The sequence below is a fragment of the Vipera berus genome (assembly GCF_964194415.1).
Source record: "Vipera berus genome assembly, chromosome: 2".
NCBI classification, from domain to species: domain Eukaryota; kingdom Metazoa; phylum Chordata; class Lepidosauria; order Squamata; family Viperidae; genus Vipera; species Vipera berus.
The window spans coordinates 247,395,461-247,410,092 of NC_138203.1; positions in this window are offsets into that span (position 1 = coordinate 247,395,461).

A 14,632-nucleotide genomic window follows, 5' to 3' on the forward strand; every position below is an offset into this window, starting at 1 on the left:
TTTAGTGTTATAAAATCATAAAGTTGCTTATCTTTGTTATCAATTTAAGATAGCCAAAATGAGTATGGTTTCCATAATAAGCTATTTATTTTTAATAATTAATTCCAAAATCATATACTAAAGACAGTGGTAGGATTCAAATATATGAACAACTGGTTCTCTGCGTGGATGCCACTTCAGGAAGTCTTTCCTGGGCCTGGGCAACAAAAAATTAGCCACCGGTTCTGCCAAACTGGTGTGAACTGGCTGAATCCCACCACTGACTAAAGGCCAATATTCTAAATTTAACTGGTCCCTTATTCCATTTATAAGTTTATTACAACAAAATCTTAATTAGCTTTTTTCAATTTCTTTAAATTGTTAAGCTTAGAATTATTTTTTCTTTTGTTCAGAGTTGAAGCTAAATCTACCAGATAATTTTCCAAACTTGTCATTATGAAGATCTCTTTTAAACATAGCTTTAAAATGTTTAATAGGCAATTTCCAAAGGTGATTAGAAAGCAAGGTTTGCAAACATTGTCCTTTAAAAGGCTCCATCATGGCTGCAAGCACAATCACTAATCTCTTCATCTCCCAGCACTCAAACCCTCAGAAAACAATTGTCCTATGAGCTCTTTACAAGGAGTAGCAGGCCAGAGCACATGTGGATAGTCTCCCATCCAATCCTTGTCCATAGAAGTTCCAAAGATTCAGTTTATTCACTGGCTCGTTGGTCTTCATCCTGATCATCAGCTCTGCTGTCACAAGACCATTTCCAAGTCACCATGCCTCCCCTGAAAGTCCATCCACTGAGAGTTTTAAATACAGGTAGTCCTCGACTTACAACAGTTTGTTTAGTGACTGTTCAAAATCACAACAGCACTGAAAAAAGTGACTTATGATGACTGTTTTCCACACTTACGACCATTGCAATATCCCCATCATCATGTGATCAAAATTCAAATGCTTGGCAACTGAGTCATATTTATGATGGTTGCAGTGTCCCAGGTTAACAACTTAACAACTGTGTGACTAACTTAAAAAACTGCAGCGATTCACTTAATAACTGTGGCAAGAAAAGTTGTAAAATGGGCAAATTTGCCTAAAAATGTCTCACTTTGTAACAGAAATTTTGGGGTCGATTATGGTCATATGTCAAGAACTATTTGTATTCCCAACACTCCATTTTAGTATGTCTGGACAGACGCTATTACCCCAGACTTCAGAATATTAACCTTGCTGTCTCAGTGTATAGGAATGGGACAAAAGGTTCATATACTACTATAACAAAACAGACATACATGCCTATTCTCACCACATCATTTTTGAAACAAATTATAACTCCATCCTGTCCCATTGAGTTTAATTCAGTCCAGGGCAGCCTGTGGCACGAAATAAAAGGTTTTACAGGCTTCCTAGGCCATTTGCTGACAATGTTATAAAAAAGATTCTCTTTTGCAACCATCCTATTAAGTACTAAGCTCTAGATTTAAAGGACTTGCTGATACAGCACTTTGGTGAGTGGAAGAACTTTTAGATGTCTTTACAATTCTTAATAGTGATGCACTAAGGGGGTTTGCAGCTGCTGTGTTGTGAAGCATTAAGCTAATCTGTGCTGAGGAATCAAGTAACCATCTATTTTACCTACTCTTTAAAATTAATTTATTTAATGCATTTATCATATGGCAAAGTACCTCAAGGCAGTTTACAGTTTTTTAAAAAAACACACACACACAACAAACACACACACAACAAAAACCAAAATGCAGCAATAACATGTACAATATGATGAGCTTGCTCTCTGCTATAGCATTTTGCTGGTGTTTGACACATCCAGCATCCATGCAGATATCCAAACAAAACTTTGCAGATAAGAAGTTAAGACTAGGCATTAGTTTGGATCATCACAGGGAAGCCATTACAGAAGGCATTGCTATATTATACCACACTTGTATTAGAAAAGGTCTTCTGATACAATCATAAAGAACTCTGCTAAGAGAAGCTTGCATGGAGAAAGATGGTAATGGAGATGATAGCTGGCAGGTAAAACGAGTGAAGTAGACTTTATCAGGTGTGTGTTCAAAATGGACTGCTTGTTTTAAAACACAAATATGGGGTAGTAAATTAAGATTAGCTTGTGGGCAAGCCCTGAGGCTATTCTGAGCCCAGAAGTTGGAAAGTGCGAAAAGAGAATACTCCTTTGGTACCTTCAAGTCATGTGCTATGAAGCTAACAGTCAGATGAGGGAATTATGTACTAAAATTGTAAAAACTGGGAATGTTTGAAGCTGGGAGAGTATAGCTGCTTGAACTGTTCTCCTAATGATTCTCATCTTTCATTTGGACTGTGCCTATACAAAGAGATGCTTATGCTTATTCCCAGCTACCATGGGAATAAGCATAAGACTCTTTCTGTTGCTTAGTTTAGAATTTCCACATGGGGAATTAATTGTGTATCTGCTGTGTTAGAAGTTTTGCATGCAACTGATCATTTTGTTTACCTGGCTTTGTGTTAAACTTGAAGTGGGAACAGATGGGGAGAGAAAGAAAGAAAGAAAGAAAGAAAGAAAGAAAGAAAGAAAGAAAGAAAGAAAGAAAGAAAGAAAGAAAGAAAGAAAGAGTTATGTATTGGGCTTAAGTGTAACACCACGTGATAAGCTGGAACTAGCTAACGACTCCCAGCAACTCAGACACCCCATCTCCGGTGGTGCTATTTGCTGTCCCTAGGTGGCAATGGGTTGCTTTAAACCTATTGGCTGCCGCCTAGGGGCCAGGCTATAAATTGCTGAAGGCTGTAGCTCAGTTCCTCAGTTCAGATCCTGCAAGCAAATAAACATGACCATTGCTGAACTCACTCGCCTTGTCTTCATTCCTGCGCAACAAACTCACTACACGAAAGAAAGAAAGAAAGAAAGAAAGAAAGAAAGAAAGAAAGAAAGAAAGAAAGAAAGAAAGAAAGAAAGAAAGAAAGAAAGAAAGAAAGAAAGAAAGAAAGAAAGAAAATGAAATGGTGGGCAGTTGATTTGTTTTTTTAGCATTGTACCAATTCTACATATACCTCCTGATTTTAAAAGAATCTCATGAAAAAAATATTTTGTGGTAGAAAACACCACAAAAGGTCAGGTATCTGACCTTTGGTAGCCTGCATGGTTAGGAAGCTGGCTTGACAAGCAGCAAGCTCAAGACCCATGTGCTGCCATGTGGCAAGAGGAACTCCTGTTCTTTGCTTCAGCTTTCAGGACCTGAAAGGAGCCCTCAAGTGGGCCTGGTGATGTCGCTGGTTAATGTCTTCAACCTAGAAGCCTCTCAGTGTCTTCAACATGAGTGCAATGTGAGAGATATAATGCCAATGATTTTGAGGGCTATGAGTCCAAAAAGCAAATTATCATTCAAGCAGGGACAATAATTCACAGAATATGGCCTGACTCTTTGGATATTTTTGTATCTTTTTGCCCTTCAAATGTGATACATAGATTGTGCTCATTATTTATAAAAAATGCAACATGATTCTAATGTACTCCCAAATTATCTTTACATTATCTTTACATGTAACTCAAAAATCAGTTCCGCTAACATAATTTGTTAGCTTCCCCAAATTACTTCAGTTTGAGTTATAATTTTATCATCTTTTCAACAGAGGAAGACTTAATTCTTTAATAAACCTCCTCTGTTACACTGAGGAATTCCAGTCTCATCAACAATCACTAAGTCTTGCAAAATTAATCAGGAAAAGCTAAGCAAAACAAGGTGAGCTGAATGATTTTACAGCATGCTTATTACTGTCACATTGAGATTGTCTGCAGGTCATTTCCTCTGTGAATTAGCAGCAAGCAAATCTGGGCTGGTTTCTGAGATATGTCACATGTTACTCTTCCAGGGGAAACAATTGGAGCTAGTTTTGGATTTTTATATATGCTCATCTCCGTTTCAAAGCCGAAGAGCCAGTGCTTGTCTGAGGACATCTCCATGGTCATGTGGCCGGCATGACTAAACGCCAAAGGCGCACGGAATGCTGTTACCTTCCCACCGTAGTGGTCCCTATTTTTCTACTTCCATTTTTATGTGCTTTTGAACTGCTAGGTTGGCAGATGCTGGGACGAGTAACAGGTGCTCACTCTGTTATGCGGCACTCGGGATTCGACCCACCAAACTGCCGACCTTCTGATCGACAAGCTCAGCGTCCTAACCCACTGAGCCACCGCATCCCTTCCATATATATATATAAATAAATAATAGAAGTGAACCTGGGTCCCCAAATAAGCTTAGGAATTCACAATTTTTGAAAGGGTTTAATTTCAGTAACAATGAAAACTTGGGGACCAAATTTCATTGGATAAAATGGTAGCATATAATTTAGGCAATCCCTGTTATTTAGCAGTAGCATGGAAACCACTGAAAACTATTCTGTATAATATTAATTAAAATTGATAATATTTGAATATTTCTCAGTGTGATGTCAGGATTAAGGTGGTTGAAATAGTACATGTGAAATTTTTGTTTTATATGCCTAAGAAACGTATGTACTATTTGTTTATTTACTTGTTTATTCATTTTATATATCACATTTAGAAACTGTTCCTTTCTAAACAAACAAACTGCATTTAGCTTGTTCTCATATATGGCCACTTCCAAATTTTCAAACCATGATATAGATAACTGAATTATAACATACTTTTCCCATCAAGCTCACTGCAAATTAAGTGGTGTGGATCATGTGATTGAATTTGCCAGTATAGAGATAGGTAACATGAAGAGTATCCCTATTGCTTGTCATCTATGATAAACGGCGATCATTTTAGCAGCATAAGAAGTTAGCCATACTAAGCAGTTCCCTGTTCAGTAAACTGTGAAGAGGACAGCTGGAGTGCTGTGCATTTACAGCTATAATATCCATTGCAGAAAATGGGTTTGTGTTGGCATAATGCTTTGAGAAGTAAAGCTACGGTTTCTTAAGAGGATTATTGAAAATGGAACGTGGTTATTTTTCAGCAATTCTTCACTATTGAGTTATAAAGTAATATTAACAGAGCCTTGGATCCAGATGGTAGAAAAGCTGGAGTCTCCATATGAGCAAATAAAGTGCAGAATCACTTAAGGAACGTATTCCTTTATAGGTCTCAAATGATATCACTTGGAAAAGCCAAAGTATGTTAGGCAGGACTAATATGAAAGCTTGAGAGGAGCCTGACTGGAGGTTAGATTAGAGGGAGGAAGGATTACGCGGAGACAGCAGATTCGGCTTCACGGTTTATTGAGGTACACCAAGGCGAAAACAGTGGGGTTACAGCTCCCTTATATAGTCCGCTGAATGTTGGTTCTGCCAATCGCTTTCCCGCTCGACGGCAGGGCCAATCGTCTGCGTTGATTCCTGACAGCTAGGGTCCGCGTGTGGAGCTGTCAAAAGCTGCGCTTGCGTGTTGGCTGCCGGCAATTTGACAGATGTCAAATTGCCGCATGCTGAACTGTCAAGGGAGATTTACCTCACGAACCTTTTCCAACTTGCTGTAACACAACTAATTAATATGTTATTAACATGTGAACACTTATAACAATAACTGATGAATACATATCACCCCTTACCCCTCCCCTGAACTGGTGCCGTTCCTCTCCCTTCGTTGTTGTGTTTTGCCCCCCCACTCGAAGTCTCGTAAATATGCTGGCGGTTGTCTTTTTCGGCAGGAGCATCTTGGGGTTCCGACATTCTCTTGTTCCCCTTCCCCCGGTGCTGGATGGTAGAATGTGGGGATTTGTCGGGTTTCAGTTTGTATTTGTGGTGCAGTGCGGGGCGGGGTGGGTGGAGGAATGTTTTGGGGTTGTCGCATCCATAATTGATCTAAATGTCTGCGGATGTGTTCGTTGTGTTGGGTTTGTATAGTATACGAAAGTGGCCCTGTTTGGTCTATTATGGTACCTTGTAACCATTTTGGACCTGATGCATAGTTACGGGCCCAAACGGTTTGTCCAATGGAAAAAGCTCTTGATGGAAGGGGATGTTCGTTTCCAATGTTGCCTCTGTCTGGGTGCATTCTGTCTAAGCGGGTGATTAGTCTTCGTCCCCATCGTAGTTCCGCTGGTGATTTTCCGGTGGTGGTACAAGGTGTGGAGTGCTGGGCGAGAAGGTATTGGGAGAGTCTGCGATGCCAGTTGCCTTGAACAATTTTTCTGAGGGCGTCCTTGGTGGTTCTCACCATGACTTCAGCCATCCCGTTGGAGGAGGGGTGGAAGGGAGCCGATGTTACGTGTTTAATAGAGTTGCCCCTCGTGAATATCTGGAATTCGCGGGATGTAAATTGGGGTCCATTGTCAGTGACAAGGGTGTCAGGGAGGCCATGTGTTGCAAAAAACCCTCGTAAAGCCTGAATTGTATTATTAGAGGTGGTGCTATGGATTGGGGCAATTTCCAGCCATTTGGAGTAACTATCTACGGCAATGAGGAATGTTTGCCCTTGGAACGGTCCTGCAAAATCCAGGTGGACCCTGGACCATGGGTTCTTTGTTGCCTCCCATCTGTGTGGTGCGTTTTGCGGTGGGGCAGATCTTGTCAGCTGGCAAGGGTAACAGCCTGCGACATACTTTTCAATGTAGGTATCTAGGTCCGGCCACCACACATAGCTTCTAGCTAGGGCTTTCATTTTTACGATCCCTGGGTGGCCCTCGTGCAGTGTTATTAATGTCCTCTCTCTGTGCTTTTGGGGAACTACCACCCTGTTTCCCCAAAGAAGGCACCCTAAGTGTGCAGAGAGTTCGTGTCGTCTAGCATAGTATGGTTTAAATTCCTCTCCTGGGCATGTGGTTGGCCATCCTGCAGAGACCCATTGGTATATTCTGCTGCAAATTCTGTCAGTGGCTGTGGCTGTGGAAATGTCCTTAGCTGTCAGGGGGGTGTCTGGCAGTTCTGAGATCGCCAGGATCTGCCCTGCCGGAGCTGGGTCTGGGTCAGATTCAGGCAGGGGAAGTCTGCTGCCGTTTCCCCGGGTCTTTGGCGATGCCTCGCGAACTGGACCCTCCAGTAGATTTCGGAATGGGTCGGCATGTAGTGCTTGCTGAGCTTCTCTGTTAGCTCCGCGTAGGTCACCTGCGCGACCGGCTCTGGGCTGCACAGACCGACGGCCACGTCGTATACCGCGGTTCCGCTGAGGTACAAGAGTGCAGCCGCCTTAGCTCGGTCGTCTGTTATCTTGCTGACCAGCAGGTAACCTTCAATTTGGCCAAGGTGCGATTCCCAGCGCTCGGGAAATCGAGTATCAAACTCGCGTATCTGGCCGAAGGCTGCCATGCTGTCTCGGTTCTCCTTCGGCTTGCTTGAGGTGGAAGTTACAACTTCCCGTGACTTAGCTCAGAGCCTCCAGAAGGAACCCTTCCTAAGCTCAGTGACTTCAGCTAGCAAGCCGATCCCACCTTCGTCGCCAGTAGATTAGAGGGAGGAAGGATTACGCGGAGACAGCAGATTCGGCTTCACAGTTTATTGAGGTACACCAAGGCGAAAACAGTGGGGTTACAGCTCCCTTATATAGTCCGCTGAATGTTGGTTCTGCCAATCACTGGACCCGCTGCTTTCCCGCTCGACGGCAGGGCCAATCGTCTGCGTTGATTCCTGACAGCTAGGGTCCGCGTGTGGAGCTGTCAAAAGCTGCGCTTGCGTGTTGGCTGCCGGCAATTTGACAGCTGTCAAATTGCCGCATGCTGAACTGTCAAGGGAGATTTACCTCACGAACCTTTTCCAACTTGCTGTAACACAACTAATTAATATGTTATTAACATGTGAACACTTATAACAATAACTGATGAATACATATCAGAGGTCACAATCCACCTTTCTTTTCACAAATGTATCCCCTAATAGCCATTCCAGCCAGTAGGATCCTTCTCTCTTCCTTGGAACATCCAGTTAACCAAGGATGGAGGCTGATTTTCCCAGACAGATCACACCAGTTGGAGTAAAAGAGAGAGAGAGAGAGAGAGAGAGAAAGAAAGGAAATCTTAGATGTATAAAATATTCAGTAATTGCACCAATGCATTTGAAAGAAAATATCTCTCTTCTCTCTCTCCCTCCTTCCCTCTCTCTCCTCTCCTCCTCTCTCCCCCACCTCTCATATAATGCAACATTTGTGCTCTGTACTATCAGACATTACAAGATATTTTGCAGTGGGTGGGTGGGGAGGATATGAGGAATACCAAGTTAGATTTAGAGATGAGAGGGAAATGATGTTCTTGTAGCCATCCTCTGGAGCAGAGGTCCCCAACCTTTCGGGCACCAGGGTCCAGTTCCATACAGAAAGTTTTTTTTTTCCTGTGGACCAGAGAGTGCATGGTTTGTGTGTTGCCTGCATCCCACAGATGGGGCTTTGCTTGCTGGTGAGGACCGGTTGCTGGCATGCCACAGCCTGGTACTGGTCCACAGACCGGGGGCTGGGGACCTCTGCTCTGCAGAACATTGGGCCTCATTCCTCTTCCTTTCATTGACATATCTATACATTTTATGATAGTTTTCATCGCTTTGTTTTTATCTTCCCCCCAAAAAAAACTCTTTTTTATTTGTTTTTTTAAAATATATATGCTTTGAATGTTCCATAACAGAAATAGCAATAAATGAATGGATTTGCACATCAATATTTGGGGAGCAAACTGCATAATATTCTGTTTTACAGTGCTTCTAAGATTTCCTTGAGTTAGCTGGCACAATTAAAGTATATATCATCCTCTCTACATCTATCCTTCTGTTTTCTCCTTTTGTCCTGAAACCAACCTGAAAGTACTGCTTTCTATTTTCAACAGTGTGGAGGACCAGGTGTTTCTAAAATTCCAATTTAAGGCATTTTTATTATTTATTCCATTTTATTCAGTGTATAGTATATGGCCACCCATCTCATGAGGTGACTCTGATCTAGCTAATCAGATATTCTTCAAAGTTCAGAAGCAAGGCATATATTGTTTCTCATTTTTACTTGAAGAGTTGTTTCTATATTTTGTATTATGTTTTTATTTTTCATAACACAAATCTTGTGCTAGGCTTTACTATTATGATGCCGTAAGATGACTTGCAAAATATACCAGGATTTCTCCCAGTCCTAATTTGGTGCATAACTATTATACTGTGATATTTTCATTTGGATAACACTTATATTTTCTTTTTAGTTACGATAGTTTAGTTATCAAAACTCCAGGAGAGCAAACTATGAAATTTTATTGAAGTGACTTGGCAAATTTGCAAACTATAATATTCACACACAAATATACTTGTTGTAGTTAGAATGAATATATCTTAGCATAATCACAAACGTCAGAGGCATTCCTTGCAGTGTACTCCTTAGCTGTATGTGTGTTAGATGTGCTGCAGTTACTACCAAATCTATCCATCTCCAAATTGGGTTCCCTGCCATGTTTTTATTCTTGTATTCTCTCTCTCTAACTCAGTATGCACTTTTAATTAGATGCAGATGAGTTCTTTCACTGCTTACTAACACCTTAATTTGGGAAGCACATTTTTCACTGTGTCTGCAAATATCCCCTTTGCTTTGCAGTCAGCCTCATTACTTGCAATAACCTCATTTAGCCAGGCAATTGGTAGTGTACCATTAATAATATGGCCTCCGATCCATCCACCTGTTAACTGTTGAAACCCAGGTTATTTAGTTTTATTACACAAGTGCAGAACACAAGAATTTATGCTGTCCTACAGCCCATTTCCTCTGCTGTGTAAAGAAAAAGAAAACATTGTCTTTCCCACAGCATGGAAAGAATTATTGATATTGATATAGCAAAATAATTTCATCCTATAATTCTTATTATTCTATTACATGGCAGCAGGAACATATCCTTCATGGCTCAGTTGGCTGGCTCAAATACAGCAAGATCAAAATCCACTAATCTTCTCTAAAGTTTAGCAAAATACAATTCACTGAAAAAATTAGATGCAATATGAAAATTTTGGGGGATATGTAGACTTTAGAACCTGAATCTCTAAGGGCAACTATCCAAAATCTTCTATGGAAGTTTGAAAAGCCAAAGTACCTGATTTCTAGTTTTAGTTGTGTTGTACAATTAGCTCACATGGTGTAACAAGTTGGTGGGTTTGTTGTCACTGTGAGTTGTGGGGGGCACGATGGGAGGCTCAGCCAATCTCAATGTATACATGTTGTGCTTTGACAATAAAGGTTCATTCATTCATCATAGTGTTGATATTTTGTTTTGTGGTTAAAATTAGAGAATGTTTTGCCATCACCACAGTGCTTTAAGACAAACTAATTTAATTGGCACATGCCAGATCTTGTTATGAATTTCAACAAAGCATTAATTATCTGTATGCAGTTCATGTACATTGAAGAAAAATGTACATACCGGTACATTTCAGTGGAGGAAAAAGCAGCAAGAAAAAAATTAACCTGTTAACCTTTACTGCTGTTCCTATAAAAATAATTTCCCTACAATATATAGCAAACATGTTAATTTTGACAATACAAGATACTGATGGTTAAAGAATGCCCAATAAAGTATACAGTAGAGAAGTGAAAAATGTTTACAGAGCCCTTTATCACATTAGTGAAGTGGATTCTAGTCAATGAAAGTTTATGGCATAATAAATGTGTTAGTCCCCACAGTGCTACAAGACTCTTTCTTGTATTACTTTTTCAGAAGTGTGCTTTAAAAAAAGCCATGATAAATTAATTACCATCTCTTGTCTGTACATGGATGTTTATGAAGACAAAGATACCTGCAAATGGAAATAAAATCAAAGAGTGGTAAAAAGGACCATTTTGCACTCCTAAGTTAAAGAAATAGTAGAAAAATCGCAGCTGACAATAACATCATAATCCATTTGCCAGTTTTAGCATTTTGGTATTTTGGTTAAATTATTCACATTTCATTGAAGGCCTCAGAAAAAAGATTTGATACTGTGTGTTAGGAACAAGAAAGAGTCCTCCTCACCAACTTGCAATCACATTTTATTTTAGGATAGCAGTTTCAATCATTTGAGAACACTTTTCATAATGTAGATCTCATTTATGAGTTCATGAGGCTAGTCCATAATGGCTCCAAGAAATATTGTTGGTTCAGAGTTCTATATTGCTGTAATATAGAAGCTGGTCCTGAGTTCAGGAGGTGATTCCTCAAAAGCAGGTATGTCAAACTATCAGGCCCGAGAGCCGGATGTGTCATGCCAAAACCATGCCCACCCCATTGCTGGCAATGGGGAAAAAAATCACGATATGTCATGTGACGTCACGTGACATCGCGAGTTTGACATGCCTGCTCAAGAGACTGTCTCAAGTAGGATCTCTTTCCAATCCCATATAATTTACTCTAGACAAGCTGGCTGTAGAAAGCTTTAAAAAGTGTTTTCACAATTGTTGTGGACTTTTTACTGCTCTGCTTAAATCATTAGGTATTCACAGGCACATATAACACAGTAAGAACAGGAATATCAGGCAATTTGGAGTCCATGTTGCTCTCTGATTTCTCTGCTATTTTCCTGCAGTTGTTTCATTACACAACTAGGTGACATCATCAGTGCTAAAAGGGGATAGGGCTTGTTCTCTGTTTATATACGAGTGGTTTGCCTTGTTTAAGACTTGTTATGGCTACGACAAGCTCAGAGAGTACCAAGAACTCCCCAATTCAACCCTGAGGTACAAATAATCTTTTCTGTTGCTGCATCAGCTATCATACTTAGGAGGTAAAGCTCAGAGTCTAACATTTCTCTCACCCAGTAGGATAAGCAAGCTCCTTAAAAGGATAATAGGTTCTCAAAAACTGACCAGCTCTCTCTGTTCCTTTGGCAAACACACTCCCTGAAAACAATGGTTTGTGCAAAGCCTCATATAGTGATTCTCCTTCTCCTTCTCCTTCTCTCATTCTTTGGGCTGTTTAATCCTTCCCCTGATTGATTTTATCTAAATTCATTTTGCTTCTCCTCCTCTCCACCGTGGAATCTCTCCTGAGATGTTGACTACCAAGGTCTTTAAAGATGAAACTTGGCAGCAGCCTCTTGCTCACCTGACTATTTTGCATATTCCAGGTTGCATGAAGTGAAATCCCAGAAAGGGGAAAGGCCTATTCCTTATTCTACATCTGCCTCTGAGTCATGATTTTGGAGATTCTCAATCCATCCAGCTCATGGTTGTCCCAAAGGTGCTTTTCAAAACTCAACTGGACTTTCTTTTTTCTTTTTTTTGAAAATGTTTCACCTCTCATCCAAGAAGCTTCTTCAATTCTTGTCCTCCTGCTTCAAAATGGAAGAAGTTTCTTCTATGAGAACCTTTGGGACAATACCTGGATGATTGAGAATCTCCATAGACATTTTCAAAGGAAAAAAACCAGCAACTTTGGGACACTCTGAATCATGAGTATTTTTTTTGGGGGGGGGGGTTTCTGATCCCAGGTTTGAGGCAACTGGAATCCTAAAGAAGCTATTGGTGACAACCCACAATGGGTTGGCAACCAAGATGACAGCAGGAAAGAGCATCTTTCCTCTTTACTCACTCTGCTCCATGACAAGGTGACCTCTGGATCCATTTTCCCCCCTCTGATTTGAAAGTTCTGTGTTCCTCTTACAGCATGTTGCCTTGAGTTGTCTTCCTTTTTGATTCTCTCTATTTTGACTTGGCCTTCCTTCTTCCAGACTAATGCCAAGAGTTCATTGGTCCTTTTGCAGCAGAAGCAATGTTGCCTCCCCTTGTTTTTGAAAATAAATAAATAAATAAATAAATCCAGAAGGTTTTTCGCTGTCTCTGTTACAGTGTTATCTCAAGGGCCCAGCAGTTAAAAAAATATTTGTTCCAGATGCAGTTTGTCCCCAGCTCAAACTATTTGGGTTTTCTTTGTTTGCATGCTTGCTTGCTTCTTTAATTACTATTTTGCTTTCCTTGTCATCTTTTCCTTCCCCTGGGCTTTTATTTGTTTTAATTAGCTGAGAGGTGCATTGTTTCATCATTTCTGCAGTTGCTATATTTACGAGTAAATAAAGAAAAAAGGGTTTCCCTCTTACCTCAAATGACTGGAGACTCAAGTGCATGGAAAAGCAGTGAAACAGAGTACAGGTAGTCCTTGACTTACAACAGTTCATTTAGTGACTGTTCAAAGTTACAATAGTACTGAAAAAAGTGACATATGAAGCATCCCCATGGTCACGTGATCAAAATTCAGACACTTGGCAACTGACTCACAATTCCTTATAAATAATCCTTTGAATGTATACCCTCTAAAATATAATTATTTAGCATTAAGAATACATAGTCAAAAATCTTTACAATTTAGCAGTTTTATCTATGCAGTATCCATATAATAGTGATCATACAAAGGTACTTCACTTTGTTAAGAATTTCTGTGAAGGATTCTGATTATTATTATTTTTTTAACCAAGGCTGAACATTATCTGGTAGAGATTAAAATTATAATGAAATTCTTCTCCAAAAAGTTCCAGAAAGAAAATGAAGTATTCTTTCCTCCTAATACTTACTTCTATCTTCTGAGCAATCCTGAGGAGGGCTCATATAGGATATATTAAAAAAGGAAGCGTCTTTTTTTGCTTAAGAATAAATTCTGTCTTATAAGAGTTCTTAGTTCCGTGATTTTTACATATTTTCCTTTGCCACGATACAGATGATTACATATGAAGCAAGTGTTCTAATTGCTATGTCACTGAAATAACATTGGAACAGAGTCAGAAAAAATCTTTAGGGAAAAAAACCTTGAAATGCAAGAATTTTTATTTTTGTTTTAGAGCTACTGATTGTACCTACATATTTGAACTTTTAACTGATATATTTGTGTAATGTGCATATATGTATGTACATCCAGGCCTCTGTATGTATGTGTGTACACATTGATGCATTTAAAACCTGCCCACAGGAAAGAAAGCAATTAGCCACTGTTTTCCTAGAACAGATAGCTGTGAAGACACAAAACTGTCCAATGAGACAACATAATAGCCTGCAGTCTGGTCTGAATCCTTTTGGAAATGTTGCCAAACCAACTCAGCCCGAACCCAACTCAGCCCGAACAGGTTCAAGGGTTAAACTGCACAGGATAAGAGCATCTTAAAAATGCTCATAGTAATCAGGAGACTTCAGCTTGAAGCAGTATGTATGTATGTATGTATGTATGTATGTATGTATGTATGTATGTGCCTATCTTTCAACCAACTCTGAGTAGCTCCCAATCAAAATTAGAAGACAGAAAATCATATTTAAACTATAAAACTAAAAAAAAAAGATGTTGAGACTCTAGAAAAAGTGCAGAGAAAAGCAACCAAGATGATTAGGGAACTGGAGGCTGAAACATATGAAGAACAGTTACAGGAACTGGGCATGGCTAGTCTAGTGAAGAGAAGGACAAGGGGTGATATGATAGCAGTGTTCCAGTATCTGAAGGGCTGTCACAGAGAGGAGGGGGTCAACCTATTTTCCAAAGCACCTAAAGGCCAGACAAGGAATAATGGATGGAAACTGATCAAGGAGAGATTCAATCTGGAAATAAGAAGCAAGTTTCTGACAGTGAGAAAAATCAACGAAAGGAACAGACTGCCTTCAGATGTTTCAGATGCTTCATCACTGGAGGCTTTCAAGAGACTGGACTTCCATCTGTCAGAAATGGTGTAGGGACTCCTGCTTGGGCAGGGGGTTGCACTACATGACCTACAAGGTACCTTCCAACTC